Below are 8,379 nucleotides of genomic sequence, written 5' to 3'. Positions count from 1 at the left end.
GCTGATGTGGGCTCGGTTCTCAGCTGCATGGGGCCGGGGGCGGGGCCTTCAGCCCCGACTGCCCACCCGCGGGTCCAGGTTTGGGCTGCGGACACCAAGGGCCTCTACAGTTACTTCCCTTCCGCCTCCAGAATCAGAGAGTTGGACAGATTTGATCGGACAAACCAGACTCATTGAGGAATTGATTTTTGCTTTTAAAAAACCAAACTGTTTGTGCTCTGACGTTAGATCTAGTGCTGCGGACCGGCAGGAGTTCTGGCCTTCCCCCCACGGCTGATCGAGGCCCAGCCCCAGGCAGCATTCTTTATTAGCCTGCGCGCGTTTCTGCCCGGCTCCCCCACCACCCAGCAATGGAAGTAACTTTATTATAAAATTATCTCCTTTTTGTTATGAAAGCATATTATACATATATGCTTGTTTTAAGGGTTCAACAGAGGAAATGTGTATAGAGTCGGATGTGAATGTTGCCCCCTGTAAGCTACTCCCAGAGGTAGCTGCTGTCCAGAGTGGCGACTCCCCGCTCATATTTTTATTTACGCAAACACTTCTATTAATAACCTCACTGGGACCGCTTTATTGTTTAACCTGCTTTCATGACTCAGACACCCTGGCTGCACCTTTTCACGTCAGCACACATGGATTCCGTTACTCTTTAACGGCAGGCCTTGGACCGGTCGGAAATAGGCCTCCCCACTCCGATCCTTAGCTGGGGGCCGGGGCCCGCTGAGTCACCGGCGGCCTGAGGAGGACGTGGGAGGCTGGGCCACGGCGACAGGCTGGCAGCCCATCCCATTGGGAGCCGCGCTGCCCCTGCCCCAGCTGCTCTCCATGCTTTGCTGGTTCCTGATACTTTCCCATTTTACGGCTCATTGATTACAGGCCCCGAGCGCCGGGATGGGGGCGGGGAAGAGAGGAAATGGAGGCTGGGGGAAATGAGGACTAGATGCTCACCTATGAACAGCCCGACGCTGCAGGCCCACTATAGACACAGCGCTGGGTCCCTCTGCAGGGGAGGGAACAGGCTGTCCAAGGCAGGAAGACCTCACAAAGCTCGCAGTCCCTCTGCCCGCCCCGCCCCTGCGAGATGAGGAAGAGGACGCTGAGGCTCAGAGGGAACAGGGCTTCCCCACGGTCACCCAGTAAGTGACAGAGGCAGGAGCAGAGCTGGTTCTCACTCCCACCAGGCCCCCCCCAAGCTTTATTGTTTCCATGTTGTCCAAGCCTGGGCGAGGGCTCAGGGTGGTTAAAAGGATGGCTAGTGGTTTCAGGGAGAAAGAGGCTCAGGCAAAAGCCAGACACCAGGGGATGCAGAGGGCCCCTCAGAGGCCTCTGGGCTCCACAGGCTCCTGGTCGTGCCTGAGGGTGAGCCTGTAGAAGAGCTACTCGCCCAGCCCAGCCTGGGGGCCGGCGGCCTGCAGAGGTGAGTCAGGTGTCGCCCATCTTCCTGATGAGTTTCACCTCCTCACCCCGGAAGTGGTTCCCCAGGAAGTCACAGAGACGAGGGCCTGTAGGTAGAACCTGGGCAGGCAGGTCCACAAGGGCCTGGTTCAGGCTCCTCTCCAAGGCCATGGCGGCTTCCATGCGCCCTGAGTTTTGCCCACTCATCTTGGGGAGGCTCCAGCGTGTCCTGGAGAGAACGCGGCCACCGCGCTGGTTTTGCATCTTTAAGAGACGCTCGGCGCCCTGCCCTTCTTCTCCTCCAACTCACCAAAGAAGTGGCCCACGCCCTCCAGAGCCACGTCCTCGGGCCCACATAGAAGCCCAGAGAGAGGTAGGTGCGGGAGGCCTGCGGATGCAGGTCAGCCAGGCGGTTGACGGGGCCTCCGCCTCGGGGGAATCACTGAGTTTGGGGGCTCATGGTTGTTCGGCAACAAGGAGTTAAGATCAAAAACAGGTGTCGCTGGTCTTGGAGGCTGAGATGGCTGAGGCGGTTCCCAAGGTGGTGAGTGGAAGAGGTCGGAGGGTGGTCGGAGGCCGGAAGAAGGGTCTTCTTGGGTCTGTTCTGTGCAAACGCTGCTGCAGCAAGAGACGGAGCCAGGGACGCTGAGGGCACCCCCACGCAGGCCCCTGAGTTTCTGGGCTGCTTCCTCGGCAGCCGGCTCCTGCCGGCACACGGGCCTGGGCTCTGAACGCTGGCCCCGTGGCTCTGCCACAGCTCTCCCCTATCCTCTGGCCACTGGTAACTCTCTGCCTTCCAGCTTCCTAACTAAGCGGAGGGACTGCATGACGTGGGTGTGAGCCCGCCTGGTGCAGAAGGCCCGTAGGGAAGGGCTAGCGTTGGTGGAATCCCGGATGCAGGGGAGAGATTTCCGGGGAACAGGGTGGCCCAGCTCCCCGACAGCAGAGACAGGAGCCAACATTCACTGAGCTAACCCTGATCGCAAGGCACCGAGGTCGATAGTATCTGCACTTTACATACAGAGAGGCTGAGGCTTACCTGCCCAGGGCATGATGCTGATAGCTGTCAGAGTTGAGATTCAAACTCAGTTCTGACCACCAAGGCCCCAGCCGTCCCCCTCACCCTCCCAGTCAGGGATGGAGCATCAGGAGGACCAGGAGCGTCCTCCTTCGGGTATACCGCGTTCCCAGGGGGGTCCGGGAAACCTCATCTGCAGGAGCTGCCCGCACTGCCGTTATCTCCCCAGCCCACCTTCTCCGCAGCGCACCCAGCGGCCTTTCCCTGTGGAGCCTTCCCTGCCGATGGAGTGTGTGGCAGAGGGAGGGGTGAGGAGAAGGGACTGGGAAGGGCGGGGAGTGAAGGGGAGGTGGAGGAAGAGCGGAGTGGGGAAGGCCTGTCATCCATCAGCCCAGCCCTGGCAGCTGTTACACAGCTGGTTAGCCAGGGGCGAGGGGAGCGGCAGGGGCCGAGGCAAGGGAGAGCCGGAGAGGGAGAGTGGTCAGGAGGAAGGGAGATAGGCTTGTCATCCTGCCAGTGCAGTTGTAGGTGTGGTCACAGGAGACAGGAGACCAAGGAGCCAGACAGAACAGCCAGCATGGGAGGCTGCAGAGCCGGCCCGGGGAACATGGGGGCAGGTGGACCGGCCCCGCCGTCCTCACTGCGCTGCTTACCTGGGGTCGGCTGGGCCAGCTGGCAGGAGACAGGCACACCTTTCTGTCCAAGCGTGAGGACTGGGGACCCTCCAGGCTAGGGGAACAGTCTGTCTGGGGTCAAGAGGAAGAGCAGGGTGCCCGGCCAGCGTGGCTCAGTGTTGAGCGTGGACCCATGCACCAGGAGGTCACGGTTCGATTCCCAGTCGGGGCACACGCCCAGGTGGCAGGCTTAGTCCCCAGGGTGGGGCGTGCAGGAGGCAGCCAATCGGTGATTTTCTCTCATCATTGATGTTTCTATCTCTCTCTCCCTTCCTCTCTGAAACTATATATATATATTATATGTATATATATAATTTTTTAAGAGGAAGAGCAGAGTGATAAAGCTGTGTCCTCCTCCCTCCAGTGACCCTGCTGCCCCCTCAGGGACGTCAGTGCAGGCCAGCCTAAAGGCCTGGGCCCATCCTTGCTGCCTTGAGCTAGACTGTCAGAGGGGGAGGGCACCCCTCTTCCCCCCTGGCCCGTGCCATGGCAGAGCAGAGGCAGCCAGAAGGCTCCGGAGGGATCTCAGGGCCTGAGTCAGGATGGGAAACCCCTGGCCCTCTTCCTGGCAGATCCCCCACCTCCCTGGAGAGCTGCACTCAGGGAGTTTCCTTTGTGGTTGAATGACTCTTCACCCCCAGCTCTGGGCGTTCCCAGGGCCACCCTGTCTCTGCCAGGAGCTGCTGGGCAGTTCCCAGGCTTCTGTGGGGCAGAGCCCGAGGCTGTGGATGGAACTGCGATCACAGATGATCCCACAGACAAAGACCCCGATTTCCAGGATGGGAGAGAGAAAGTGTGAGGAGAATGAGTAGGAAGGAGGGCCGGGGCTGGCCAGAGCGTGTGCCTCTCTCCTTCAGCATCACTCCTTGCCTCTCCCTGCCCCGCCCTGCTCCACCCTGCTCCCCGGCTACAGCATCCCACAGGCCAGGAAGCAGTTCCCACCAGGCCTGGGCAAAGCTCTCAGAGGGCAGGTCTCCTCCGGGCGCGGAGCTGAGCCTCTGCACTGGGCACCGTCTAGGCCATGGTAGCCCCCTGGGAAGGCACATCTCGTGGCCGCCTCCCCTGCAGCACCAGAACCCCGTGCCCTCCGGGGGGCTCTGTGGTCGGTTTCTAAGTGGGTGCCTCACTCCTGGGAGAAGGGCAGCGCAGCCGTCCGCAGCCTCCCCTGCCCTAGATGAGAGCTACGCCGGGAGGGAAAGGGGCAGGCTCTCGTACAGAACAGTTTCCATTCTTAAAACACAAACCTCCGAACAGCAGAGGAAGCACGGTGTGGGTGGGTCCCCAGGTGCAACCCGTCTGAGCTTTCCTCTCCCATTTGGTCCCGTGCCCATGGCATCTGGGCCAGGGTTCGCTGCCTGACTTTCTCTCTGACCCAAACAGTCTGCACATTCAATTCCAGTCTCTTGTTTCCTTTGGCTCAGCCAAGGTAGGTTATACATTTCAGAAGGACTTCAGCCAGAAGCCTGGGGAGAAACGGTCTTCCCCAGGAAGTAAGACAGTTAACGTTCACCAAAATAAGCAGCTTGAGACCCTACAATAGCAAACTCGCTTTTCCTCCTTGCTCCCCTCCCTCCAGCCCACCTGCTGCGCCAGAGCAGGGTTTGCATCAGGACTCACAGGACGGCTGGGCAGCACAATGATGGGGGGAGGCGGGGAGAGTATATCCTGCAGGTGCTGATCTGCAGATTGCCCTGAGGGAAGGCACTGCTTTCCTCGTATTTGCCTCCCGGCACCCAGCTCACAGCCTGGCCCTGAGAACTGACTGTTGGCAAAGGGATGGAGGATGGAAAGATGGTGAACAAATGGACGAGGGCTCAGTGCAAAGCCCATCACGTGTTCTCAGTCCCCAGGCTCCCCCCAAGTGCCTCACACGCTGACTCCCCAGGGCGAATCTGCAGTAGCCTTTGGTGGTAACTAACCAGGGCCCTCTCAAGGAGGGAGGAATTTATTTCCTAGGGGTCCTCAGGGTGGGTGACATGTCTGCCCAAGGCCCTGCCCTGGACCTTGTCTCCCCAAAACCACCACAAACTCACAGTGTCTACCTTCCCCTGAGCCCAACTCGGTGACCCTTGCATGAATCTCCTGTGGGTTCATCAGCTTTCCCAGCCTTTTCTACACTCTTCCAGGTCCCATCCCAACACCTCTTTTCCGTTGCCTCTTGGGACCCCAGCCTCTAAACCAGTCCCTCCTGTGCTAAGCCCGTAAAACCTGGTGTTCACCTTACCACCACAAAGCTGCTTACGTTGATTCAGTCAACAAATGTTTATTGAACATCTACTATGTGCTCAATACTGTTCTAGATGCTTAGGATACTCTAGTGAATCAAGTTCCCGTTGTATGGCACCACGTTATCATATACTAGAGGCCCAGTACACGAATTCGTGCATGGGTGGGGTCCCTTAGCCTGGCCGACCATTGGGGCCGGTCTCACCCAGTCCTGATCCGGCTGATGGGGGCCAATTGGCTGGCCAGCTTGGGGGAGGGACCTCAAGAGGTTGGCCAGCTGCAGGAGGTTGACTGTGGGAGCGCACTGACCACCAGGGGGCAGCTCCTGCATTGAGCGTCTGCCCCTTGGTGGTCAGTGTGCATCATAGCGACCGGTCGACTGGTCATAATGGTCACTTAGGCTTTTTATATATATAGATTGATTTCAGAGAGAGGAAGAGAGAGGGAGAGATAGACAATTTAGGGATGAGAATCATTGATTGGCTGCCTCCTACATGCCTCCTATTGGGGATTGAGCCTGAAACCTGGGCATGTGCCCCAACCTGGAATTGAACTGTGACTTCCTGGTTCATGGATCAATGCACTGAGTCACACTGGCCTTAGCCAATCCAATCCTGTCTGTTAGTCCAGACCCTCTTCACCCATCGTCTGCATTTAGTGCAACGTCCTAATTGGTGGTGGAATGGCTCTTAACCCCCATCTCTTCCAGATGCTGCTCCGAGACTATCTTCCCTATGCACTCATTTCACCTGGTGCTCATTCTCTGCTCCAGGCCCCTACCAGCCACCGTCTCCCACAGTCTATGGCAGTGATGGGCAACCTTTTGAGCTTGGTGTGTCAAACTTCGCCAAAAAACTGAGCATAACTCGGGTAGTGTGTCACTTTGAGGAAAAAACATTATTTCGCAAATGTTTCATCCTCAGGAGCAGCAAATGTTTCATCCTCGGCATGCGGCCGCGTGTCATCAGAAATGGCTACGCATGTCAGTGCTGACACGCGTGTCATAAGGTTCGCCATCACTGGTCTACGGGATATTGTTACAGAATCAGAGGTGCCTGCCAATGTTACATGGGGAACTCCCAACGCTGCCCTTTCAACGTGAAGCCCCGAGGTGCGCCGGTTGCCGTGCGTTAGTGATGAGGCAGGAATAGGATGAAGGTGACAGCTCCAAGTGGGATGCCTATCTGGAGGCGATTTTTTTCACTGAACAGTGAATAGTTGGGGGAAATGACTTTGCAGTGACAAGTGGACATGCTACGTCGGACGACCTCTTTTCACGAGAGTTGGGGGAAATGCGGGTTCATCCAAAAGTCAAAGTAAAAAAGAACGTGAATATTTGTGAAGCTCCAGAACAGTCCTTGGCACGTGTCTAGAGCTATGTTAACTTAAAAAAAAAAAAAAAGATAAAATCTCTTAAGCATCTCAGGAGGAAAGGAGACCAGGAAACTTTTTATGGTTAATAATTATCTGGGGCCTATGACCTTCTCAATAAATGTAGAACAGGCTCAGATATGGGTACTTTGTGTAAAGGACTGTTTTTATGTCTTTTTTAAAAAAAGTTTTTATTGAGTTTTTAGTGAAAGAGGAGAGATAGAAACATCAATGGGACAGAATCAAAATCGATCGGCTGTGACTGAGCCCACAACCGGGCATGTGCCCGACAGGGAATGGAACCAGTGACCTTCTGGTTCATGGGTCGATGCTCAACCACTGAGCCACACTGGCCGGGCTGTTTTTGTTTCTTGCTGATAGCTTCTTTTATTTCCCAGTGTAATAAGATCTCATTTCTGGTTGGAAGGGGGAAGAGTTTAGTCAACTGAGAGCTGTGTTATGATGAGGAGAGCCAAAGAAAGGATCAGGGCAGAAACACCTCCCACCACTTAGCAACTGAGTACAGTGTGCCTGCCGCTTGGCAGCAAACACTGCTTCCCCTTGAGGACGAGGCTCTCCGAGTTCCGTGGGAATCTGTGTGTGACAGGTTCCCAAGTTCGTGGGAAAATAATCTGACTTGTTTGAATTGCCCAAGAGGGGTAACAGGAGCTCTGGAGAGGACCGGCAGGTCCTTAAATGATAACTCTCTCTTCCAACCAACTAAGTCCTCCAAGCACCTGAGGAAGAACTCGTCAGGCCCGGGGTTTGGAAAGCCTGGGAAGGGGTGTTACGGGGACAGGAGAGGCCTCAGCTCCCCTGAGCAGCAGACGGCCCTGTGGCTCACCCACCCTGTCCAAACGGCGGCTGTGGTTATGAATTCCTATTTGTTGGAACCTACATCCAGACCCCTTGGTCCGGCCCACCAGGCTCTCAACCCTAAGTAGACAGAGCAGGAACGCCTGCTGGGTCTCCTCGCTGAGCCGCAGACACGGAACTACCATTCAAGCTGTGCTAGAAGTGTCTTCGTCTTCCTCCCACCCACCCGCCAAAGCTTGCCCCTTCCTCAGGAACCGGCCCGAATCGCGTCCCAGCTCCGTGGGCCTTCCGGACTCTAGATCTGTGCTGATGGCTCTTTTCTGAAAGCTGGCCCCCATGGATGCGTTAGACTCATTCTCTCGGTGGCTCATTGGTGTGGCTTGTCTCTCCCGCTGCTTCTGGATGCCCTGAGAGCCGGAAAGGACTGTTTTCTTTTCGTTTTAATAGAAAGGTGGGTTTGAGTAGTCCTGTTGTGAACCCTAGCTATGTGACTGGTAAGCCACGCAGTTAAGTTTCTGCATCTGCAAAAACAGTTGGAAAGTTGGCATGAGATTAAACAATGTGTTGCCCTATTCCGTTTGCTCAGTGGTTAGAGCCTGCAGACTGAAGGGTCGTGGGTTTGATTCCCGGCGCTGGTCGGGGCACGTGCAGGAGGCAACCACTCGATGCGTCTCTCTTACATCGATGTTTCTCTATCCTCCTCCATTCCACTCTAAAAGTCAATGGAAAAAATATCCTTGGGTGAGGATTAACCAAAAAACAAACAAAAAAAGTGTTAAGTTCTTGTTCACTCTTTAAAAAAAAAAAGTTCCTTCTCCTTTCCTACCGCTGAAACACGCCACTAGCTCTTTGCAGGAAGCAGGCTCTTCCTGGGTG

The sequence above is a fragment of the Eptesicus fuscus genome, chromosome 16, assembly GCF_027574615.1.
Source record: "Eptesicus fuscus isolate TK198812 chromosome 16, DD_ASM_mEF_20220401, whole genome shotgun sequence".
NCBI classification, from domain to species: Eukaryota; Metazoa; Chordata; class Mammalia; order Chiroptera; family Vespertilionidae; genus Eptesicus; species Eptesicus fuscus.
Note: the sequence above shows the minus strand (reverse complement) of the source record.